The sequence below is a fragment of the Lissotriton vulgaris genome, chromosome 6 (assembly GCF_964263255.1).
Source record: "Lissotriton vulgaris chromosome 6, aLisVul1.2, whole genome shotgun sequence".
In the NCBI taxonomy this organism is placed as follows: domain Eukaryota; kingdom Metazoa; phylum Chordata; class Amphibia; order Caudata; family Salamandridae; genus Lissotriton; species Lissotriton vulgaris.
In genome coordinates, this window is record NC_141694.1 from 318,829,170 (window position 1) to 318,855,879 (window position 26,710).

General features: G+C 44.8%; 1 protein-coding gene across 10 annotated transcripts in view; it reads right to left on the bottom strand.

The window, feature by feature from the left end:
* The window catches only part of HPCAL1 (hippocalcin like 1), a 1,564,223-nt gene that overhangs the window by 376,085 nt on the left and 1,161,428 nt on the right, over window positions 1-26,710 (bottom strand). For 4 of the 10 annotated variants that reach the window (XM_086926346.1, XM_086926342.1, XM_086926348.1 and 1 more), the window contains one exon: window positions 10,084-10,238. The exons of the other annotated variants lie outside the window; for them this stretch is intronic. The gene's annotated coding sequence lies outside the window, so the exon portion shown is untranslated. The remainder of the gene's footprint in view (window positions 1-10,083; window positions 10,239-26,710) is intronic. 10 annotated transcript variants of the gene reach the window in all.

Here is a 26,710-nt window from a genome sequence, read left to right on the forward strand (position 1 = left end):
GCCCTCACTCTATCTGTCTATCGCCCTCACTCTATCTGTCTATCGCCCTCACTCTATCTGTCTATCGCCCTCACTCTATCTGTCTATCGCCCTCACTCTATCTGTCTATCGCCCTCACTCTATCTGTCTATCGCCCTCACTCTATCCGTCTATCGCCCTCACTCTATCCGTCTATCGCCCTCACTCTATCCGTCTATCGCCCTCACTCTATCCGTCTATCGCCCTCACTCTATCCGTCTATCGCCCTCACTCTATCCGTCTATCGCCCTCACTCTATCTGTCTATCGCCCTCACTCTATCCGTCTATCGCCCTCACTCTATCCGTCTATCGCCCTCACTCTATCCGTCTATCGCCCTCACTCTATCCGTCTATCGCCCTCACTCTATCCGTCTATCGCCCTCACTCTATCCGTCTATCGCCCTCACTCTATCCGTCTATCGCCCTCACTCTATCCGTCTATCGCCCTCACTCTATCCGTCTATCGCCCTCACTCTATCCGTCTATCGCCCTCACTCTATCCGTCTATCGCCCTCACTCTATCCGTCTATCGCCCTCACTCTATCCGTCTATCGCCCTCACTCTATCCGTCTATCGCCCTCACTCTATCCGTCCATCGCCCTCACTCTATCCATCGCCCTCACTCTATCCATCGCCCTCACTCTATCCATCGCCCTCACTCTATCCATCGCCCTCACTCTATCCATCGCCCTCACTCTATCCATCGCCCTCACTCTATCCATCGCCCTCACTCTATCCATCGCCCTCACTCTATCCATCGCCCTCACTCTATCCATCGCCCTCACTCTATCCATCGCCCTCACTCTATCCATCGCCCTCACTCTATCCATCGCCCTCACTCTATCCTTCGCCCTCACTCTATCCTTCGCCCTCACTCTATCCTTCGCCCTCACTCTATCCTTCGCCCTCACTCTATCCTTCGCCCTCACTCTATCCTGCGCCCTCACTCTATCCTGCGCCCTCACTCTATCCTGCGCCCTCACTCTATCCTGCGCCCTCACTCTATCCTGCGCCCTCACTCTATCCTGCGCCCTCTATCTATCTATCTATCTATCCATCTATCTATCCATCTATCTATCCATCTATCTATCCATCTATCTATCCATCTATCTATCCATCTATCTATCCATCGCCCTCCCTCACTCTATCGCCCTCCCTCACTCTATCGCCCTCCCTCTCTCTATCGCCCTCCCTCTATCTACCTATCGCCCTCCCTCTATCTACCTATCGCCCTCCCTCTATCTACCTATCGCCCTCCCTCTATCTACCTATCGCCCTCCCTCTATCTACCCATCGCCCTCCCTCTATCTACCCATCGCCCTCCCTCTATCTACCTATCGCACTCACTCTATCGATATATCGCACTCACTCTATTGATATATCACACTCACTCTTTCTATCTATCACATCACCACAGCATCACTCAGCACCATCACAGCATCACAGCATCACTCAGGGGCACCACAACATCACTATTCGCAACCACAGCATCACTGAACGCCACAGCATCAATCTGTGCAACCATTCAACAACAACTGGTTCAAATATGTTCTCTCAATGTTTCAAGCTTTATTACAAACGTCACAAAAAGATGTTAATATTTCACTTCTGTTCTTGGATTTTCGTCACAATAAAATACACTGAACATAATCTTCACAAAAGTTATTTACTAAAGTTTAAGCTATTGCCATTATAAATTACAATAACTTTTATTTACGTATTAATTTAAAAAAAATAAAAGCCATTGTTCTTTGTAATATCAATACATCTAAGTCACGTAAATACAACACATATTGCATTACAAATGCTATAGCTGTCACATTTGCGAAAGTTAAAACTATTGGCATTGTAAATGACAAAGCTGTTAATTTAGCTATTTTCAAAACCAACACATAAATACAAAATTTATCATTTACAATACCAATAGCTCAAAGTTTCCTAATACGAGACCTATTGCATTGCAAATGCTTGTTTTTTTTAGGCAGCATATTGCTCATCTTGTGCCTAATTTGAATTGAGTCCCCTCTAGGTGTTTAGCGGGGTGCAATTGGGTTGTAGTCGAAGGCAGTGCGAGTTTCTCTTAGTGGAGCAGTATGGTGTTCAGTGGGGGAGAGGATGTGGCACAATGATCAGAGCTGCCAAATTTGGAACTGGGGAACCAGGTTCAGCCTTCCTGACCAGTCTACCAGACCACTCCCCTGAGAGAGCACATTTCCATGCTAGACCTTAGAAGGCCCGAAAGACCTTAAAAGAATGGTATCTGAGCACCAGCAGGTGGACCATAGGCCATAGCTGGCCAGTTCACTACAACCCCTATTGTAGCTCACCTCAAGTCTTTTGGGCAGGCCTACGAAGCAGCACACCCTGGAGCAACACTGACTCTGTCACTGAGGTCACAGGACCCTTGAGCAAGAAGGCCCCAGCGCGGTGTGACCGATGAGATCGCCCTGAGCGCTGACTTTGGGTGGGGGCGTCATGTTTGCAAGTATATTATGTTTCTGAAAGAACTTGCTGCCTCCTTCCTGGGCTCCAGCAATTTTCAACAAAAATAAAAATATCATGATAATTTGGGTGATTAATGTTCCTCTGAGAGAGAGATGGCGTTTTGTCAAGTGGAAGTTTAGACTTGTGGAAAGGTAGCACAGAGGTTTAATGTGCCTGCTGCAAAGAACATGTACCATGCAGATCACTACGTCCACCCACAAAATGTAAATAGGCCAGTGGGTTACTGCTTTTGTCAGAGAGATCCTATTTTTACTTGCAGTTTATAAGTCAAAATCCTAACAGAGAACAATGAGCTATTAACTGTCAACTAAGAGCTGCATGCAAACTGAAAGGTATAAATTACAGCTTTATGGTTTTTCCCCAGCCTTTGATTATCCTAATGTTGCAAAAAGGGTTAATCTGGACAGAAAAGAATTCTGGTTATTAAAGAGAACCCCCAACCATGGTATTGTGTTCTAAATTCAGCGGTTGTGTTTCTCCAGACCAATCACTATTAAACTATACTGCCTACAAGTATGATTGTCATGTGACTCCTAGTCCTTGGTCTTATGTAATATTACTTAGTGTGATTTACACACATATGATTGATTGTCTCTGTGCAATGTGTGATATAAAGTTCTCTGACACCCTACACTGGTATCAGTGGCTCTGTAAATCAAATTAAATGCATCTGAGTGAGAATGTGGTTATGGAGACTTGAGAGGCACTGTTAAAGGGTGGTAGTGAGGGAATCCTTGGCAGAGCAAGTCATTGGGGGGCACCAACATTGTCGCATAGGGCTCCACCAGCGCTAAAGGCCACCACGTCTACTTCGTACAGTTCTAACACCAAATCAAAAATGTTGACTTGAAAACCCCTTGAATCTGAAGCATACTTCCAAGTCAATGGATGATTTAGCAGTGGTCTTGGTTGTTCTAAGTCTTTTTTATTTATGTACAATCCTTATTTGTTTGCAATGGTGTCTTGTAATTTTGTACTATATGTGTTGGGTTTTAGCACTTAACATAATTCTGACGAGTAAAGAGCCTACACACAAAAAAGATTGTCCTACGTCTCTTAGCATGGGATACTGGTGAGGGGTTTTATGTTAAAACAAATGACGAAGTATTAATATCATCCTAAGGTAGCACAATAATGGCAGAGAAAGATAAGGGAGCCTTTTGAAATTTGCAATTACATCCATGGTGTGAGAGGTTTTCTCTTCTGTCATTTTATATTTTGAATGATCCCGCCACTCATTCCCTCAACAGGATCTCTCCCCTTTATGAACTGGAAATTGTATCATGCACTCATCTGGAAACAATCAGTTAACAAGGAGTAAATAATATACATCTTTGTGAGACCTGCTCCTAGCTTTTCCATCCAATGTGACAAATGTAATCCATTTAATACAGTTTTAAAATATATGGACTTATTTCATTTGTATATTCATCTTTTTGTCGATGTTACTGATAGCCATGTTAAGTCTCTTCAGCGATGCCTAATAAGATCAATAGTCCTGTGATGTTACTTTCTGTGATGTCACTTCTTGTGATGTTACCAAGAGTGGCTCCTCCACTAGTGCGGAGGAGTGTCCCCCAACTGCTTTCTCGCAGTGCGAGAAGCAGAAATATAAAATGCTAAAACTACCAATTGTATGTTTCTGCTTCTTACACTGCGAGAAAGCAGAAGTGTTTGGTTGGGGGCAGGTGGGTCTCCTATGGGGCAGGGGAGGAGTGCCTTGCCCACGGCTGAAAGTGCTGACTGTTTGGTCGACCCTCCAGGGCCAACCAAACCAGTCATGCGCACTCTGGCCTTTCTCCATGTAGGCTGCAATGCAGCCTAATGGAGAAAATGTCTTCTCCATACACGCCTGGCTGGTCGGCGCCCCGACCAATCACAAAGCTGCCATTGCAGCGTTGTGATTGGCTTAGGGGAGGGAGGCTGCCTGCTTCCTGTTCCTGCAGGAGAGCAGGTCAGGAGCAGAGATGACGCGAGACCCAGTAAGGTAAGTTTATTTTTTTTTTAAATTGAACCCCCCCCCCCCCCCTGCGCGCGAACCACCAAGAGACTGCCACTGGCGAGACCCCTCACCCGCGAGTCATGCCGGCCGCAACTGGATGTTTCATGCAAAGTAGAGGGGCCTCACATCTTCCCTTACGCCTGTGGCCACGAAGTTCTAGGACCGACCCTGCCTTGGAGATACTTGGAAAAGCAGGATACAAGAAAGCAAAGTTCAGTTCTTTCACTGCAACAAACAAGCAGCAACTGCAGGTCCAACCAGCAAAGCAACACACAGGAAAGGGGCAGGGCTCCTCCTGACAGCTCTTGAGCTCCTCTTCTTGGTAGAGTCATTTTGCGTTGGAAATTACATATTTTTGTTTTGGTGGGGAGTGATGATATTTGCATAGCTTTGTTGTCATTTGTATGACCCTGGGGCACTAGAGAACCGGAAAATGGGAAATCAGTTATGAGGGAGGGGAGACAAGAGTAACATGCTGGCTGGAAAAAAAGTCACAGCATCCTGGAAAAAGTAAACACTGATAGGGAATGTAGGATTAGGTAAAGCATGAAAAATGTATGCAGAAGCAACATGGTTACCTTAACGGTTTTACATTTATTTAGAAACAAATGAGTGTTTCTGTTTGAAAAGTTAAGGACATGACTATAGGTGAGATGATGCGATAGGTTGGATTTATTGCGAATGGACCATACATGAGCTGATGAGCAAACAATGCTGTGAGCTCTATAAGAAAGATTGGAGTATATTTTGGCTCCCTGTGTACAGAATATGGGCACCATTTCGGTAATAAAAGGGCCCTGCTAATTTGATTTGGGCAAGATACCTTAATATGTATAGTAATGTTAAAGTTCTTTTTTTTTTAAGTTTGATTTATTAATGAATAGAAAAAGGGCGAGGAAGGGGAAAGGAAAGGAAAGAAGAGTTACAATAAGCAAATAGAAGAAATACGCATTAAAATAAAAACATCATAAAAGTAAGCATTACAAGCATGAGAGAGCATGAACATATCATATAAATATAAATAAAGTAAGCAAAATACAATATATATGAACACAATAAAAGTAATAATCAAATGTATATGTAAATAGATAGGTAATAAGGAAATCATGGGCGTTTGCAAACTTCAACCGTGTCCGGAGCAGGAGAGGGAGGAAGAGGAGCAGAGGGAGTGAGATAGGTTACCAAAGGAAGCCAAAGTAGGACATGTTTAACAGCCAGGGAGATGGGGGATACATAATTGGTGTCTAAACGATGGTTAAAACAAATTGCATTCCACCAGGATTGATAGGTAACATTCGTAGCTTGTTTCCAGTTAGAGGTAATAACATGAAAAGCTATAGCCAGGAAAAGGTCAAGTAAAGGGTAATGACTGGAGGAGTGAGGAAGTTCCGACGAGAGGGAACCAAGGAAAACTAGTGAGGGTGAAAAGGGGACCTGGAACTGAAAAATCTTTTGAATTTGCTTCCAGACCAGCCGCCAGAACTGGGAGACAGGAGGGCAATCGAAAAACATATGTTTGAGATCAGCGGAGGGGAATAGACATGACCAACAGGAAGAGGGAGTGTCTGTTGAAAAACAGGATAGGGCGAGTGGGGTAAATAAAATTCTGTGATAAATAAAAAATAAAGTCTGGGTAGTATTAGCAGCCCTAGAGGTCTTATGGAGTTTAGTCCAAATTTTATCCCAAAAAAGGACCGGCTAAGCCTGAGAAAAATCCAGCTCACATGCAAGCTCGGTGCGAGATTTTAATCTATCGTTGGTAAGACGAAAAGAATTATGTTATGTTATGTTATGTTACTGGGGGTTTTGTAAAGCGCTCAGCTGCTTCGAAGAGCGTCCTGGCGCTATAGATCATTACACAGATACCAGCAACTAACAAGACAGCCAAAGCGGCACTAAGAATCAACAGGAACAGCTTACAGAGCAAAAAGATGAGTTTTAAGTCCCTTTCTAAAGGTAGACAGATTGGAGCACGTACGCAACGTCAAGGGCAGAGTGTTCCAAAGACGGGGGGCCAGGTAACTAAAAGAGCGACCTCCACAACGAACACGTCTCACTGCCGGCACGATTGCTTTGGCCTGGGCAGCCGACCTCAAGGGTCTAGATGAAATATATATATATATAAAGCGGAAGCAGAAGGAGACGTTTCCAATAGAAGGGATGTGGGTCTGCGATCTACCGGAATCTCGTTAGAGGATGGGAGGGTTTGAAGATATGAAAGCAAGACTGGATAGAGGGTGTTATATTGCGCTCGGGCAGAAGCGGGCAAAGAGAAAAGAGATTGAAGATGCTGAAATGAGAGAGGTTTACCTTGAGATAGTAATTGAGCGATCCAGGAAAGTCCTCGAGAATGCCAAGTTTTCCAATATATGGTACGGTTACGAATTTTGAGAAGAGCGTTATTCCGAATCGGTTGTTCGTGAAGAGAGAGAAGAGATGAATAAGAGGAAGATATGTAGGGGGAGAGGAGGTTACGAGAATGTGAAAGAATAGGTGAGCGGAGACGAGTTAAGGAAGATGTAAAAGACAAGAATTCCCAGAAAGTGAAAGGGGAAATGAAAGAAGATTCCATATTGAGCCAAACAGGGGGATGGTGTGGCAAGTCAGATGATAACCAGCGAATCGATTGTTTCAGGGAAAAAGCACGATGGTATTGTTTGAAATCAGGAAAGCGCACTCCGGATTGAGCTTTGTCTTTACGTAAGGAAGCAAGGGCTATTCGGGATCTTTTACCATTCCAAAGGAATTTCATTAATAAAGAATCAATCTTTTTAAAGAAAGAGAGGGGAATGCGTAGAGGAAGCATGGAAATAGTGTAAAGAAGGAGGGGAGAAAGCATCATCTTTATAGAGTTGAGTCGGCCCCACCAGGATAAAAAGAGCGGATGCCAACGAGTGATAGCGGTATCCATTTTCTTATATACATAGTCAAAATTTAGCTTGAGAGTATCGGAAATCTAAGGAGCAAACCAAACTCCTAGATATTTAATTTTGGATGGTTGCCATGAAAAACCTGTACAAGAAAAAAGATGTTTCTGACAAAGGGGATTCAAGGGTAGAATCTCACACTTATCAGCGTTCAAACGATACCCGGAGACTGCGGAAAAAGAAGAAACCTGTTGAAGAAAAGAGGGAATGGAAGTAGCAGGATCATAGCAATAGAAAAGAATATCGTCGGCATAAACTGAGAGCTTGATTTGTTGGGAACCAAAAGGAAAACCAGAAATAGTATCATCTAAGCGAATTGTAGTAAGGAAGGGTTCCAAGGCTAAAATAAAAAGTAGGGGGGATAGTGGACAGCCTTGTCGGACTCCTCTATGTAGAGAAAAGTAATCTGAAGACATCCCATTAACAAAAATAGAAGCTTGGGGATTAGAATAAAGTAAAGAGATAATAGAAATAAATTTAGGGGGAATACCAAACCAACGTAAAGCCTGAAACATGAAATCCCACCCAATGCGATCGAAAGCCTTCTCCGCATCTAAAGAAATAGCTGCAAAAGGAAGAGTGAGTGAAGAAGATTTACCAAGTATGTTGAGAAAAACTCTGGTATTGTCTGAGGAGAGACGCCCTTTGACAAAACCAGATTGTTCTGGCTCGATGATATCCGGTAGAAGAGGATCCATACGCAAGGCTAATATTTTCGCTAGAATTTTATAATCAGTGTTAACTAAAGAGATTGGTCTATAGTTTTTGCATAAGGAGTGATCCTTATCTTCCTTTGGAATTAAACAAATTAAGGCTTGTTGGAAGGAGCCGCTAGAGGAGCCGGCGTCGGAAAAGGATTGGAATAAAAGTAGGAGTTTGGGAAGAAGAAGAGAAGCAAAATGACTATAAAATTTAATTTTGAAGCCATCAGGGCCTGGAGATTTACCATGATGAAGCTTAGAAACAGCATGGGAGATTTCAGAAAGAGAAATATCGCGTTCCAGAGTATGAAAATCAACATGTGAGGTTGGGGGAGAAGGAAGAGACTGGAAATAAGCAAGAAGATCATCAGGAGTAGGGGTCTGCTCTGGAGTATAAAGCGTATCATAGAATTTAGCAAATTCTGCAAGAACTTTTTTATCTTTAAATGTGGATTCACCAGAAGAGGTTTTGATAGATTGGATTTTTGTGCGTTCTTTACGAATCTTCAAGTAGTTGGCCAAGAGCTTTCCCATTTTATTTTTACCACCATAATATCTAGAATTACATTTGAGGAGGATATTAGAAGCGGCATCTGTTGTAAATTTATTAAAAGAGATTTTTGCATCAATAAGGGCTTTAAGGGATGAATCAGATTTAGAGGTGAAGTACGAGCGTTCTAAAGCTTTGATGTCAGTTAAAATTTTCTCCGATTTGGCCGCATGTAATTTTTTCCGTCGTGAGACAAAATTAATAATAAAACCCCTAGAGGCTGCTTTAAATGAGTCCCAAACCATAACAAAGGGAGAATCTGGGTTTTGGTTTAAAAGAAAAAATTCCTTGGCAAAAGCAGTAAACTCAACACCAAAAGTGGGATCAGAAAGTAAAGCATTATTAAATCGCCATCTGCCAGAATGCGGGGAGAATGGGAGTAAATCTAGGTCTACAAAAACAGGGGCATGATCTGAGAGTGAAATGGAGCCAATCTCTGAGCGAATAGCGTGTTGGGATAAGGGTTTACTGAGAAAGATATGGTCGATACGGGATTGGGATTGATGAGGAGGGGAGAAGAAACTATATTCACGAAGTTCAGGATTGCACAGTCTCCAAATGTCTACAAGGGCATTATTTTTAAAGGAATTCAGAAATTGCGTGTGCATTTTAGAGGGGGTAAATTTGACTTTTGAGTGGCGATCCAGGAAGGGATCTACAATCTGATTGCAATCTCCAGCAAGGAGGATGTACTCTCCAGTAAGGGAAGACAATTTGGTAGAAATAGCAGGCCAGAAAGATTTATCAATTGCAGTAGGGGCGTACACATTAAAAAGGGTAAGTGGGATATTATCGATGAGTAAATTAACAATAAGCCAACGGCCATCAACATCACATTCATGAGTAATCGAAGAAACATTTAACTTTTTGTGTAACAAAAGAACAACTCAATTTTTCCTAGAAGTCATAGGAGAGCAAAGAACATGACCCACCCAGCAACGTTTAAGCTTTAAAGCCTCCGGTTCAGTGAGATGAGTTTCTTGAAGGAGGGCAACATCAGTTTTAAGTCTTGCTAAATGGGAGAGAACCCTCTGCTGTTTGATGGGATTATTTAATCCCTTAACATTCCATGTCGTTACACGGAATGAAACAATTTAGAAAACAGCTAGAAGCAACATGCTTAATAATGCATAAAAGTACAATTGAGAAAAACTGAGAAAAGTAGAGGAGAAAGGTGAAAAGAAAGCGGAAAGGATGAGAACAGTGACGGTTTCAGAAATGGATACCAAAAGAAGAGAGAGAAAAGAGAAGAAGAATCCAGGAAAAAGGGAAAGAAGAGTGCAGGAATAAGAAGGAGAGAAGAGAAGAGAAGAGAATAGAGACAGAAATGTACATAAAGACAGTACAAGTTCGAACGAACCCCTGAAAGACATACTTACGAAAACGGAAAAAAACAGACAGGAATGGGGGTGATGGTCGCAGGAGATGACGACAAAAACAACCAGAGCGAGCAACCAACCAGTAGTATGTAGGAATCCAATGGGCACAATAGAAAACAATAGGAAGTATCGAGATGAGTCGACGAGGGAAGGATCTAAAGGGAGGAGATAAACATTAGGGAATAGTGTAGGAAAACATAGTGAAAACACGACTAGACTAAGGAGAAAGTATATGAAACAGTGGATCTAAATTAACAAAACAGCTAAGATTACGAGAAATGGTAATGAAAAACAGAACAAAACAGCAACAAGGCAAGTATAACCATAATTAGACGAGGTCAGAAAGAAACATCAGACAACGGACAAACAAGGCTATTCAGCCAGGTTTGGAGGTGTCCATGACATCCGGATGCAGTTGACGAAGAAAGGCTTGCAGAGCCGCAGGATCTTCATATGTGGTAGTCTTGTCTTTATATGTAACCTTGAAGAGGCAAGGATGAAGGAGACCGTATCTTGCATTAATAGCCCTTAACTGAGGTCTCAAGTCCAAAAACTTTTTCCTTCGGTCCGCGGTGGACTTGGAGACATCTTGCAAGATATAGAGACAATGACCTTTCCACATGATTCGCTTCTTGAGCTTGGCAGCTGAGAGGACCTGCAGGAGGTCAGTGTACTGCAGGAACAGCATAATAACACCTCTAGGTTTGGTAGCAACCCTGGGTCCAAGACGATGTGCTCGCTGAATATTGATGGAGGGCAAGGCCGGGGTGTCGAGTAGCTTCTCGAGGAAGGATTGGAAGAAGATGGTAGGGTTGGACCCTTCTGTAAGTTCCGGAAGGCCGTATAAGCGAAGGTTGTTTCGGCGATTTCTATTTTCCAAATCCTCAGCTTGACGCCTAAGGAGAAGAATTTCAGCTTCGATTGCAGGAATGCGGGAGCAGGAAGAGTGTAAAGAATCTGAGGATTGCTCCAAGGCTGCAACGCGTGAGTCCAAAGATGTACACTTCTCCTGCATGTTCTTTGTAGTGGCTTCCATAAAGGGCTTGAAGGCACGTAGTTCCTCCAGAATAAGATCCATGGAGGAGGAGGAAGAGCTACTCCCAGGAGATGGAGGATCTTTCTTTAAACGCTTGGATGAAGTCAGGGAAGACTGTGATTTACCTGCAGTTTGAGCTTTAGGAATAGCGCCATGGGCTGTATCCGACTTTGAGGGTTTGGCCTCCTCCATTTCCTGAGTAGGAGAGTCAGAATCAGAACCAGGAGGCAACTTCGGCAGAGGAGTAAGTTTCAAAGTACGGAGTTTCCCCATAAAAGGTAGTCAATAACCAAGGATGTGTAAGACAGGAGAATTCCGTAATACCAATCCTGTGATAAGCAGCAGCGACCCTGCGTATGTAGAATAGTCCACAGAAACAAGATTAGCCAGGAACACAGAGCTGTAGGTAATTGTTAAAATGAAAAATCCTGACAGGGTGGTTCAATGCAAGAAAGAACAGAAGCGCCAGTCAATGGAAAACAACGTAGGAGAAATGTTGCGCATAGCAAAGTCTATTTAGCAGGAACCATTGAGGTTGAAAGAAGGCACAATAAACTTGAGAAAAGTCTGAAATGAGTAACTGGCGGAGCGTGAGGAGGAGGCGCCGTTGAGGAAGTCAGAAGAAAAACACCATGATGAGGAGATGCCACAAGGGAATACAACTGAGCAGGAAATGAGAAAAAACACGCATGTTGAGTAATTACTGATGCACAAAATGGCGGCTGAAGCGTGTAGAAGAGGTCTCAAACAGCGTGCTCAGAAATTAGTGACCTTGACCCAGCATATATCAAAGATAAAAGGTTCCTTGAGGAAGCATAGGAAAAAGACAGCACAATAGAGGTGCATAAATGTTCTGCAAAGTGCTGCTGCAACAGTTCATATTGTCTTAGTGGGTTGTAAATACCTCAGGAAGTAGCACAGTCGAAATTGAAGGAGAAGGACGTTTCCTGAAAGCCATGGTAAAGTGTTGAAAGGCTTACCCAGGAAAATAACGTTGGAGAAGCTGCCTATTTATCAGAGCAGCGCTCGCATGAGGAGAAGTGATGAAGAGCCGGCCGCCGCTTTGTTTCGCGGCCGGCGCGCAAAATGGCGGCAGGAGTTGCGAGAGGAAAGCTGCTCCGTAGCTGCGTCGTATGGCCGCGAAAACCGGGAACAGCGAGGGCATTAGATTGCGCTCACGTTCCGGTCCGCGGGACGATGCGCATAATGCCGAAAATCGTCGATGAAGTGCCCGTTATAGGAAAACGGGATCCGGTTGGCAGTGGAGCGCTCGGTCTACGCCGCCATCTTGCCGGCGTCCAAGCCACGCCCCGTAATGTTAAAGTTCTGAAATCAGTTTAAGGAGGTAAACTGGCCTGTACTTGATTAACCTAATTGTTTCTTTGTTTGCCTTTGGAAAGAGTGATAGAAAAGCTAATTCTATAGAATGTGTTTTACATTTACCAGTAACAATCTCTGTTTAAACCTTAAAATACAGGGGAAAATATCTAGGAGAAGTAACATACAATTTGAAAAGGACCCATGCACAGTTTTAACAACATTCATTTTAGCATGGGCAAGCTGGGCCCATGCCCAGGGTGTCAACGTTAAGAGGAGCTCAGGAACAGCCTGCAGAAGTCTGCAGAAGTCTCCCCGAAGTAAAGTGTGTTAACTATTGTTATGAAAGTCTATTTCTCTTTTTCCTTTCACCTTCCACATACCCGTCCTATTTTCCCAACACAATGACAATTAAAGATGACAAGTGGGAGGAGACAACAAATTGTGTTTTGTATAGGGCTGTATTGAGCAAAGGCCAACTCTGAATAGCAGCCTGCACCTCATTTTGTCAGCTCAATTTGGTCATTAAGGGAGAGACTAGAGAAATGTAGGTTATCTAAGGACGAAGTTTTAATCTGTTTATTTGGAGAACCATATGATTAAAGTGTGTTGTACAAATATAGGGTGTGAATGGTATGACAGCCTTTCACAATCATACAATACACAGTGATTTAAGTATAAAAACACAAACACAACTGAGAAATAATGAAGGGGGAAGTAAAAGGGAGTGAAGCAGATGGACTTCATCTACAGGTACCAAACGTATCTTCAACACTTTCCTACAGGATACATTCATCTAGATATCAGACATGGCCCATGACGCAGAATGATGCTCAGTAACAACAGTAAATGAAAAACAATGTGAAATATTACTCAGAGAAGCAGCAGGATCCGCTTCTCTCAAAACATTTGTCAGAACGTTGTGGGAAGACTCAGACATTGAGAAGATGTGGATTTTCTTTACTTGTACTCTTCTTGTGACCACACTGGGGCCTCTTTGCCCGCCACAACAAGATCCCTCTGAACATTCTGGAGATCTTGTGTCCTGGATTGAGAGCTCTGAATGAGGTCTACGTTGAGTAAATGTCTGTTTTCCTTAAAGGACACTTATTTACTTTTCATTGATGCTCTCAGCGCCTTTCATCCCAAATGTTCCCTTTGCAGGAAGCTTCATAACTGTGGTTACCCCCATTGCTTCAGGATCCTCACTACCAAAGCATCTCAGATCACAAGAAGTGTACACAACCTCTTTAGATCCTCACCTAAGAATGAAGCAAACCCTGGGACATTCAGGTTTGAGACAGTTAACATTGAAAACGTCGATATCAATATGAATAATGATACATTCATGTATAACAATGAAATCGCATCTTTATTGAGAAATTCGCCTTTTGAGACATCAACCCAGACTCAGAAATACGTGATCAGGCAGGCCCAGAGACCCAGGTCCCCGGGTTACTGATTAACAGATCGCAGATCACAGATGGGGTAGCATGTAGCCATTATACAAACGCACAAACAGGAAATCCCAGCTCGATCCCACAGATAGGTGCAGCAACACCACAATGGTCCAGGGAGATTAGCCCCAGTAAAGCAAACATGCCCGGAGGAGTGCCTGCATTCCCAAAAATCCAAAAAGTCAGATTCCACATGAAGTTAGGAACACTTACCCAAATCAAGACCGAGCACATACAGTACACGCAGTGATCACACGCTCCCCATAAAAGACATCTGGATACATTACCCACTGGCCCGCATTGTGTCTAAGGAAGGTCGGAAGGCTCATCTGGATTCCTAATCCAATACCCTAATTTATGGCTCCAAAGGCCGAGGTACACATTACTTACCAACAAAGGATCGCCGGAAATCTTTTATTACATCCAATGAACTGTATAAAAGTCTATGTTAGACCGATTGTAAATTCAGACAGTCCTCAGACACTATGCCTGTGACTGTGCTCCTGGCCGCCTTGTTTAAACTGCTCCTGTTTTACCAAACGCCTCTTGTCTCTTGTTTTTTCAAGGTATTTCACGTTCAAGCAGCAAGACTCTTGACAAATACTCCAAATGGTCAACCTTTATTTTCATGTATAGAATTGATGTGCTGGCATAAGTTTCAGAAAAGTATTCTTGTTCTCTGCAGATATGAGAAACTTTGTTCTCCAGCCATTGTGCTACGTCCTGCATCTTTCCCTTAACAACCTTCAGCCTTGTTTGTATAGCTTCAAGCTTGCATTTCATGGATAAAAAGTATTATTATTTTTAGTGGCAGGTTACAACTCTTGACTAGCCACCTTGAGGAGTGAATCTCCATGAGTGAGATCAAATCCTTATGCAACCACATCTCCACTTGCTTCTTCAATATTGATGAGTGGCTCATGATGCTTTGTCTTCCCCATACCACCCCTCTGCATTTTAGTCGGTAACTGACCCCCCAGAGGTCTAGTAGATACGCGATTCAAGGCCAAAAGATGTTCGATTTTCTAGTCTCCAAAAGTCCTTCGAAGTAAATATTAGAAAAATTACCACCGATCTTTAGGAGATGCATTAATCATTTTTGCTGTACACACTAATTGCAAAGAGTGAATGTCCAAGTTAAAGTGAATGTTATAAATTTGATGAATGATTTGTAGAATGGGCATTACTGCCGTGCAGAGTTTAACCAGACAGATGTTTTGCCTTTCAGTAAAGAAGGTATGCTTCAAATGTAGTAAGTACTGCCATATTCACAAATCTTACAAGGATTTGGCATAGGTGTACTGGGCCAGACTCTTAGCTGAGGCAAAAAACAGACGTTTAGTATGCATAAAATATCCTGTACTTCAGCAAGACCAGATGGATCTCAGAGCTAGTCCCAAATACATTTTCAAGGTACCACTATTTTCTCTTTGATTTGTTTCAAATGTGCAATGTTTCGTGTTCAGTCTCATGTTATTTGATTGATGAGTCTTTCAGTCCCGTTTTCCAAAATGTAGAAACCATTTTTTTAGTTTATGAATTTTGTTGAACGTTAGACCACATTTTAACTCTCATACGTATACTACTGTTCTAAATCACCAGAAGGCAATTACACATTCAAACTAAACGAGTAAAACAAACTGGCATGCGCATACAACAGGAGGCATCATATGCTGCCAAAAATCAGTTGCCAAGGAGATTTTATGTTTAAAATAAAGGAAGTACATTGCCAAATACTTCTCACTACGGAAACCAAACAGAACGCAACATATGGTCTTTACTTCAGATTGTAATTAAGTCTGATATCTGACTCAATGGTAGTGTTTCTAACAATTTTTTAATGTGTATTTAAAGCCTCGCTGAAGCCACCCAACAGAAGTGGCATGCAACTTTATCTGTGGGCAAATGTGATTTTATGCATGGCTTTGGGTCTCCGAAAGATCAATAATTATTTAGTGGACAACATCTATGTCTCTTATGTAAGCTAATGCATGTAAGTACTGTGTCTATCACTTTAATACAAAATAAATAAAGAAATTGTATTTTATATAGCTATATATAAAACAAAGTTGACAAATCAAATCTGTAGTTTTGTGAAGTTATAGCTCCTTCAATCACCAGCTTGGATGATTGGACCATTACACCAGAATTCATTCAACATAACCTTATGTTCTCAATTCTCACTCATTTGCTCTAAAAACCTTCTTACTGATGTGGGAGATATTCTTCCAAACTGCAGCAAGGATACTGCTCTCCTAAAGTCATGGGATAATGTGCTTGTAAATCTAACTTATCTACGACCTTCAACCCAGGGAGCCATAATTTGATGCTTATTTGTCTTCAGTTGGTTACTCAAGTCTAGAGAGGTACTTTAGTCTAGTGATCTGAAGTGGAATTACTGCTCTTTACTCAGTAGTTAGTGCAAAGTAAAAATGAACAGTTGTGTCTCCAATCAGGAGATTGCCATTGGCTTTCCACAGGATTCCTACATTTCCCCACATTTCTACATGATAGGGACCAACCCACGCAAATATGATTTTACCATTCTGTCAGTGTGACCCCGCAAGGCTTTTCCACAGTATCAGATGACACAGGACTGAGCAGTGACTGATCCAAAGCTAGTATTTTGTACCCACCTCTCCACATGTAGATAATACTGAGACATTCTTCGAGAGAATAGTATGCCACCTGTACTTCTGGTGGGAATCTGATATAATTCTTGATGCCCAAGTTGCTACACTAGTTGGTAGCTCCTTTCTTAAGTTACCTGACCCAAAGTGGATTCTCTCAATTGTGCTTAGCGAATACTGCCATGCTTTTATGGATGCTTTGATCTACCTATGACTATGCAAATGCACTGTTCCCCCAGACGATCAAAACTTTTAAAATGCAACTGCTCCACCATTTTTTGGCCTTATATGTGTGATCCTATTGCTAAACTTAGTCAAGCCTTGCACTGACTGCCCATCAAGCAAAGAATATACATTAAAGTGCCAAGTCTCACTTGAATATTTACAATATATTTTCCCATTGTACATTGGAGTTCAAAATGTACTGTAAAAACGTGTATTGTCTTTATGCACTGAAGGAGAATATCATCTGATACAAACACCCTTCCATTGTAAACCATGGCGTGACAGAAGGTTATCATTCAAGGTCCTATTTTATGAAAAAAACTTTCCTAGAAAGGAAAAGTCATCAGGTCCACTTTAAGCTCTTTGCAAAACAGATAAATGCATCACTATTCTCTGCATTCTTATGTGGCTATGAATGTCCAGTCTTTCACTTACCGTTTAAGCATAAGAATGGATTTACATTTCTAACTCGTGCTCCATATATAAATGTGAATAGAAAATTATATCAAGTGGTTGTAAGCCCTGGTCTTTTTTGGTAAACAGAAAACTGCTGCACATGGCCAAAGATTGTAAGAAATTGATTCTGGGAGCTACAAGCTCCGGGTTCAAGCCAATGTCCACTAGACATGATCAAATGCTATTGAAAGGGAGATTTTTGATGGGCCTTGGAGACTGCTTGGGGTGACCATAGGTCTTATGCCCAGAACCCCAGTAGCAGGGCCTAAAGTTATATGCAGTGGATTCTGGGGGAAATGAGACTGGGCAGAAGGAATGATTAAAGGACATGCCTTGCATGCAGAGGCAATTTTACATGATTGAAAGCTCTGCATAATGAATTTTGATGGCCACACAGTCAGGGTGCCAGGCATTGATGAAGGCCATTTTCAATATCCAAAGCCTGCTGCCCCTACAGATCATGAGCAGTGTGTCATGATCTGTAGGGGGCAGGGCTGGTTGAAGGCTGACACCTGTCCCCAAAACCTCTGTGTATAGTCAATGGGTGTTTGTAGCATGTTCTGCACAATCTGCACCAACAGTCCATTGGCACAGTCAAAGGCCATGCGTAAGGAATATTTGGCACGGGGCTGTCAATATACCTAGAGTCTTTTGCATGTGGCCAAATAACATGCATTGCGCCAAGTGCCTGCTGCTTGCTGCTTAAGGTTGTGGACAGTGGCTCTGGTGGTAGGGCAAGTCACACCCTGAACCAAGAGGCCACTGCACATAGTGGAAGACAACGTAGAGAGGTTTTAGGACAGGAAGTGTAATTCAGAAACCTGTGTGATGGCTAAAGGAAATATGCTGCTGGTTTTGGGTTCTATGGGAAGGCCATATCTCGCACAAAGATTTCAGAGTGCAATACAAATAGTTGGCTTTTGAAAACCAGTCCCTCGGACATTCACTAGCTGCACATCCGTTTTCACAAATGCCTCACTCACAAGTGTATTTAGGAAATACTCTTGACAAGCCATTCTTAAACATACACTGTTTTTTATTTACAGGAGAGGACAAGAAAGCATCCAGTTACAGCTGAATCTGTCAGGGGCAACAGTTGAAATACAGAGATAATATGTGGCTCCCATTGACCCCCTCAGTACTGAAGTCCACAGAAATACTGGATAAGCCTGGTTGAGATTGGCAACAGAAACTAGAGATTTGTCGAAACCCTGTGTCCATGCACTGGGGGTTGCCATATACCCTACCACATCCATATTACACCAGGTCCCTTATGTCCTCGTCCCATTCATTACTAAATGGAGATAACCATTTCCCCGACAGAAAAAAAGATCAGAAGAATGCTGGGATACTGACCCAGCCCCTCCCACGGGAGTACATAAGGGGTACTTACCCAGCATTCCGCCTGTTCTTTTTTTCTGTCTGCAGACAGACTTGATTGTGGATGCTGGCGCTGCTCCTGCTGGGCTTGAGTGGCTTCTGTTCCTGTTGTACCCCATCTGGCTGCCTGGCTGTGCGGTTGGGGTATCTGGTTCTTTGCCTCCCGGCCTGCAGGGCTTGCTGGGAGGCTTGGTTTCTCTGCCGGCTCTTTGATTCCCATGTGTTTAATTTCTGGCGACCCTTTGCGGCTGGTGAGCCGGCCTCCCTGGTCCTTCCGGGTTGCTGACGGCTCGTCTTCCTAGGGCTTGGCTTGGTGGAATAAGTGCTGATTTCCTGGTTCCCCTGCCTTCCTGTCAGTCTTCACTCTCACCGCTGTGGCTTCTTTGTATTTGTATTTGTGTTTATATAATATAGCGAATAAACCATCCGTACGTCTCAGAGCGCTTGGCAGATGCTAGAAGGGAGTAGCCGGTAACCAGATAGCTAGAAAAGCCATGTTTTTAAGAGTCTTCAAAATCTCAGGTGGTTGGGTTCAGTCCGAATGTGTAGGAGGAGGGCATTCCAGGCATCTGGGGCTATTTTGGAGAAAGACCTGTCGCCATTCCCGACAGTGCGAACTTTGGGGACGTTTAGGAGAGACTTGTTAGTAGACTGAAGGGTTCTGGCCGGACAATGATTTACAAGTTTCTTTTCTAAGTATTTAGGACCTTGTCCATTGATGGTTTGGTGGACTAGGCAGCAGACTTTGAAGTTAATGCGCTTTTTTATGGGGAGCCAGTGAAGTGTTCTAAGACTGGGCACGGAGGTGGTGCGAGGGGAAGGGTGAAATCAAGCACCTTTCTGGCTGCAGAGTTTTGCAGGGCCTGGAGTTTAACCAGGAGACTCTCATTGATGGATGCAAGTAGTGCGTTGCCATAATCCAGCCGGTTTATGATTAGGCCTTGGACTAGGGGCATGCGTGAGGCACGGGGATCCATTAAAAAATGTTCTTGAGATTGTGCATCAGTCCGAAGCTTGTGTGCACTATCTTGTTAACATGGTTGGCCATGGACAGTTTGTCATCAATAGTCACTCCCAGGTCTCGGACCAATGTCTTGGGAGGGGGACAGGGTCCCAGTGATGACGGCCACCATTAGTCAGTCCAGTGCTTGTGGGCATTTCCAAATGACACGATCTCGGTTTTACCAGCATTGAGCATCAAGAAGTTGTTTGTCATCCAGTCCTTGATTGAGATCATGCACTTTTGGAATCTCAGTTTGGTATCGCTAGGGTCAGGGCCCAGGGTGATCAGTAGCTGCGTATCGTCGGCATAGAACACGGTATCAAAGCTGTGTGCCCTGATCACTCGTGCTAGGGGGGATACATATAAGTTGAATAGTGTGGGGCTCAAAATTGATCCCTGGGGCACCCCTTGTTGTTATCCTGGCTATTTGAGGTAAAAGACCCGATTTGCACCTTTGAGTGCCGTTCAGTTAGGTAGCTTTTGATCCAGAGTAGGGCTGGACCTTCGACACCCATCTCCGTCAGGCGCTCCAAGAGAACGCTGTGTGAGATGGTGTCGAAGGCCACCGACAGGTCGAGCAAGATCAGTATGGCGGATTGTCCTGTATCGAGGGTCAGCCTAATATTGTCCACAATCTATAGTAGTGCAGTTTCAGTGTAGTGGGGTGCCCTGAATCCTGACTGAGATGGGTCAAGCAGCTGGTTAGCCTCTAGGTGTTTACATAGTTGCTTGTTAATTAAGGATTCCATAATTTTACTGAACATTGGTAAAAGGGAGATTGGGCGGTTGTTGGAGAGCTGGTTGGGGTCGGCAGAGGGTTTTTTCAAGATAGGTCTTATGGTGGCCTCCTTCCAGTGGGAGGGAACAGAGGAGTGGGATAATGAGAGATTAAGGGTATTTGTAAGCTAGGGAATCAGAGCAGGCACAATTTTTGCAAGAATTTGAGAGAAGGCAGGGTCCGTTGGAGATCCAGATTGAATTTTGTTCAATGAGTAGGCTACTACTGTTTCTGAGAATGGGTGGAATTCTTTAAGGACTGCAGCACGCGGTTGTGGTGACGTATCCGCCTGACTGGGGGGCAAGTTGGTTGCCATTGTGTTGGTTGTCTGGGGAAAGTTTTATGGATATTATTGATTTTATCCTGGAAGTCTGATGAGGGAGTTGACCCATTCCTGGGATTCAACAAGTGGGGGCTGGCAAGCCGGAGGGTTCGTGAAATCATTGACTATTTTGTATAGCTCTTTGTCTGAGTTGGTTGCCAAATGTATCCTGTTCCCCAAGTAGGTTCTTTTATCTGCGGCTATCTCATTCATATAGTGTCTGTGAGCTGTTTTGTATTGTTGTCTGTCTGTTTGATTCTTTGTTTGTTGCCATTTACGTTAGGCTGCCCTTGCTGATCGTTTGGTTTTATCTAAGTCGGAGGTGAACCATGGGGAGAGTTTGTTAGAGCCTCTAGATATCTTTTTGGGGGCAATTATGTCTAAGGTGGAGGAAATGGCGTCTTCTAGGGCAGTTGCTGCCTTGTTAGGGGCAGTGCACTTAGTGATGGGCCGGGCAGAGAAGTGAGAGGTGAAGGATTTGATGTTGATCTTGTTCCATGGCCTGCTCCATTTCACGTGGTTTTTGACGAGAGGATGTGTTGCGTTTATGGAGATGTAGAACCTAATAAGATAGTGATCTGACCATAGGACAGGGAGTATTTGATCAACCACGACTTTAGATGAGTTTGTGAATAGGAGATCTAATGCATGACCTGCCTTGTGAGTGGGGCCAGTGGCTAACATGTTTAGACCTAACAAGTTAATGCTGGTGATGAGGTCACTGGTGTGGGGATCTAGAGTTAGTTCCACATGATAATTAAAGTCCCCTAATTAGTTGCCAGAGACTAGGGCGTGTGGGGCAATTGTCTCCATGAGTTTGTCGACAAAGTTGATTTTGGTGCCAGGGGGCCTGTAGAGGAGGGCAACTTTCCATTGCTCGTTGTTTCCTGTCACGAGGGAGATGATACACATTTCGCCCCAGTTATCTTAGAAGGTATCAATAACATGTAGTGTGATATTTGTCCTGTAGACAATTGCAGTGCCCCCTCCTCTTTTCCCGACTTGGTCCAGTCTGAATATCCTGTAGTCAGGAGGCATGGCTACAGCGATGTCAGGTGAGGAAGAGTCTTGGAGCCAGGTTTCAGTCACGAGAAATAGGTCTGGCTTTTCACTATCTAGCAAGGACCATATTTCTAGTGCGTGCTTTGGGAAGAACCGTTCATTACAGTACAGACAGTTAGCTGCAATAGGGGTTGCGATAAGGGTTTGCTTTGGTTGTAGTTAGATTTGTTGGGCTTAGTTATGTATTGCCGACTGGTTTGGGGGTGTTCCTGATCTAAGGCATATCTTTGCCGAGGACAGGGTGCAGACTTTTAAGAGTGTAACTCCTGACTCGTGTATTGTAATATGGCCATCTGAGGGAAGGGAGAAAAGGCTGTGAAATAACAAAATGGGCAGGGTGCCTGCCGACTGGCGACGACCAGGCGAGGACGGGCGCAGATGGGCTTGCCTTTGGCATGCCTTTGGCTCGGCGCAATCCCTTTTGAGAGGGAGTGGGGGGGACCTTGCAGCAGTGTGTGGAACGCTGACCTTGCGTTCCACACAGGAAGTGAGTACTGCCTCGGTTGTCAGAGACTTGGCGGTTTCAATTCTAAACACGCTTTCATTGTAGAAGAAAACTTGTTTCAGTAGTACCTGGTGACTAAGGTTTACTTTCTGGGATTGATGTTGATGTGCTGCGCGAGTCTGCTTGGCGCAATCCCTGTTGAGAGGGAGTGGGCGGGACCGTGCAGCAGGGTGTGGAGCGCTGACCTTGCGTTCTACCCAGGAAGTGAGTACTGCCTCAGTGGTCCAAAATGGTGTATAGCCCCTCCGTTCAATCGGCACAAGCCGCGTCGGACCAGGGGGACACCAGGACACTGGAGGTAAGGGCAGTGATGCGGGTGACGAAGCGGGACTTCAGATTGTGCAAACTGCAATTATGATATTTAAAAGTAGTAAAGTTAAAAAGCTGGGCCAGTCAGAGACTTGACGGTTTCAATTAAAAACACGCATTCACTGTAGACCAAAACTTGTTTCAGGAGTACCTGGTGACTAAGGTTTCCTTTCTGTGCTTGATGTTGATGTGCTGCCTTCTTTGATGAGCGCAGCAGTATGATGGCAGGCTGTGAGGAGTGCCTACTGCATCAAGAGCCTCCTTGCTTCCAGCCTCTTCAGTGGTGTCTCTCTGCTGCCTTTGATGACTGGCGGCGGCGGCTTCCTGGAGTCTGATAGATGCAGGGGGGGAGGCTTGTGGCTGTTTGCGCCCCCCTGGGTGAGTCCCGCATAGTAGTTTTGTTTGCTCTTCGTTAGCAACTGAAGCCCTCATTGCACAGGCCTGTCCACAGGCACGTCTTCCTGCATTCTGATTGGATGGCACATGGAAAAGTGCACCGGAATTCTGTTTCTTGTTCATCACTCGGAATTGGCCGGGACTGTATTTTGGCATTTGAATTTTACAGTTTGTCTACATGCTCGCATTTTGTTTTGTGATTTTGTATCCTATGCTGTTATCGCTGGCGGCTGCTGTGTGTTCGTGCTGTGGTCACACACGCTGTCCTGCAGACAGGGCTCCTGTGGCTGGCCTGTGGGTCTAGTAGTGTCGTGTGGCTTGTCTCTCTGCCTAACTGTTTTTTATATTCTGGTTGGCGAGTAGATTGTATGTCCATTTCTCATGCCCTGGTGCATTTCCGTGTGTCTGGTGCTGCTCCTCTTGGTTGTCTGGTGGAGTGACTGGGTACCGGCGGCAGCCCTGAATTCGGGGCTGCACTGAGTTCACTGTTCGGTTGCTCCGACGGGTCTGGTGGCTCAGTGGACTAGTGTGTCTACTGCAAGGGCCTGTGTTCAACCTCATGGTTCCTTGTATTGCCGCCACATTAAAAAGCATAGCTAACCAACTAACAGGACCAATTTTGACTCCTTACTTGAAAATCATCCAGGCTAAGCTACTACCATCCATCTGCTACGGCAGCGAGGCTCTACGTGGGAGAGATGCCAAGAATCTGGACGTAATCCAGACAAAAGCCTACCGAACAATGTTTTCGCTCCCATCCTATACATCGCCCGCCCAACTCAGGCTGGAATTTGGACTACAAAAACAAGCTCTTGCAAGACAGGGAGCTTACATCATCTGTTGCCACAAACTTCGTTCTGCTATTACTAACACTTTAAATGAGCTGTTATGGCAAGACATTCAAAGAAGGGAGGCTTCTCAGGCAAGATCTTACCTGAAGACAGCCTTGGGGACTACCAAACTAACTGCGATCTGGGATTTGCAACTCGGCCACAAAGCATTTAAAAAACTGGTCTGGAAAACAGTCAAAACTCTTTCACTACTAGAGGATAAAGAGTCATTCGCTAAAAGAAACCATGCATGGATGACTATAAACACATATAAATCCCTGACACCTCAACCATACAGCCAGGGTTATCCCAAGACAATAAAACTGAAGTTTCTGAAATACAGACTAGGGGTCTTGCCTACCAGAGAGCATCTGCCACCATGGCTAAGGAGCAATGGCCACGAACCCTGCACCTTCTGCAATACAGAGAAGGGCGACATACTTCATATGACTTGCCTCTGCCAAGAGTTCAGGCCAGCACGCCAGCTGTTCCTAAAGGACCAACTTAGACAGATAGGAACTCGCACTAGAAGGCAAGCAGTACTGGCTTGTCTTAACCCTGCAAACACAAAACTGAACTGCAGGTATGTAAAGTTCCTTGCGCTAATTGAGCAGAAACTGCCAAAAAACATTACACAGCATATAGACACTAATTTGAACTTAATGACACCTGCTCTTACCCAAAAGTAACGCATCCGGAAATTTGTATTGGGCTTTTACTGTTTGCTCTTTTAATGACGTTTTAAAGACACAACTTCTTTTATGATATTTAATCTGTTTTGTAAAATGTTTGCACTGGTTTTAATTAACTATGCAGAATAAAATTACCTTACCTTACCTCATGGTTACAGGTTCAGATCCTGGCAGGTCCCATCAGCCTTTCATCCATCTGAGTTCGATGAAATGGGTACCATTGGGTTGGGTCACAATAAGCTTCTGTTACTCAGCTCCAAACGACCCCGATGGGGTGAATGTGTGCTTTCCAAATACACATGTACACCTTCTGCTGTGCATGCCTGTGTTTGCGTGCTTTGGCTTGTTGCAGGGTCACTGGACTTTGTTGTTTTCGGTGGTTTTTCTTTTGCACACGGTTGTGGTACTCCCTTTGTTTTGTCGTGCTGCGAACTGTACTGGCTTCCTTTGGCATTGCATGTGTACCTGTATGTGCTCTGCTTCTGTCTCCGTTGCGGGGTTCGGGGGAGGGCTTGTTTGTGGGTGTCTCCCGTTTGTTGGCGTGCCGTCTTCATACTGGGTCAGGGAGGACTTTTCTTGGTCGGTGTGTCTGGGATTCTTTCCTCTGGTCTGTGTGCACCTGGTCTCCTCATCTCTCTGTGGTTTTGCTGGGTCGGCCTATTTTGTGCCCGGTTGGTCGTCCTAGGTCTTCCTGGTGGGGGGGCTCTTTTGGGGTCCTTTTCTTTGGGGGCTTCTCGGCCCTGGCCTGGACATGGTGTCCGTGGTGCCGGTGCCTCTTGGTGGCTTCTGTGGTCTCTGCCCATTGCTGGTTGTCGTCTTTGTCATCCAGCTGCTGTTCTGGCTCTCCTGGTTCCCTTCCATGTTGCCTTTGCCTACGCTTCTGCGTGGTTCTTCCTGGCACGGTTGTTTGTGCTGCGTTTTGCCCTGGTTGTCTGCATGCACTTGCCTTTGGGCATGGTGCTGGAGCTCCTTGGCTGTGTCCTGGACCTTGATGTTGCAGTCCTGGCTTCCGGGGTTTTGCCTTTGGCCTTTCCTCCATGGGATGGCTTCTCTCCTGGGTGGGGTCACCTGCTTGGATATCGAGATGAGGTTGGCTTCGTCTTTTTCTGCTTTCCCGGGATGCTGGTTCTTGGCGGGTGCTGTGGTGCTGTTCTGGCCTACTTTCGGGGTCTGTCTCACTTTCAGGGTCTGTCTCCTTTGCCAGTGTGCTTAGGGGTGCCCTGGTCGGTCCTCTCTGGTCCTCGCAGCGGTGTGCTGTTCTGGGCGCCTCGTCTGATCGGGTGCCTCGTGGCCTCTGGATTCTCCTGGGGTGTCTGGTGTTTCTCCTCTTGGCTGTGGGCTGTGCTTCTTTTCTTCAGCCTTTTCCTCCCTGCTTCCTCTGATCTTGTCTGTTTCCAGTAGTGCTCCTGAGTTTTTCTTTTTCTTTTTTGGTGTCCAGTTGGGTTTCCTGGATGCTGTTGGCCTCCACTGTGTCTCCACTGGCCTGCGGGGGGTGGGGGGGGGGGGGGGGGGTGGGGGGGGCGGGATTTGCTTATCCCTGCTTGTTCCTAGTGGTTCTTTGACCAGGGTTGTGCCTCGACTTTCCCATTGGTCGGGGGACCGTGTCCGTTCTCCTGGTCTGCAGGCTTGCGGCTGCTTCTGCTTGGCCTTCAGCGGTGCCTCCGTGTGGTTGTTGAATGCCTTCAGCCTTCCTCTTTGTTGACTCCTGTTCTTGACTGGTCTACTGGTTGCCAGTGGTACGATCTGCTCGGGGTTGCCTGGTTGCGCTCTTGTGGCGATTCTGGGCTGCCTGATGGGATTGTTTTGGGGCTCGCTGAATGGCCTGCCCCTTTGATTTTGATGGTGTATTTTCTGCCTGTAAGGTGGCTGGTTCCTCTGCTGTCGGGTTCTGGTTCTTGCGGTTGTCGTGTGTTCCTGCTGTTGTGGCCTCTTGGCTCTGATTGGCCCTGTTTTGGTCTGTCACACACTCCTTTCTTCCCTGCTTGTCTTCTCTGGGGCCTATGGCCGTGCCTCCCTGAGAGCACCGGATCTCATCTGATCTCAGTCGTTAAGTAGGGTTAGGCCTGGGTACTACCTGCATGGGAGAATGTCTTGGAATTCCAGGTTCCGTAGGCTCCGTTTTCGGTTTGCGGTGCCGGGGCTGCTTGCTCTCTCTCTTTCTCGGCCCTTGATGGTCCAGGCCTTTGTGCTGTTGCCTTGTTTTGGTTACGGTCCTGCCCGGTCTGACGT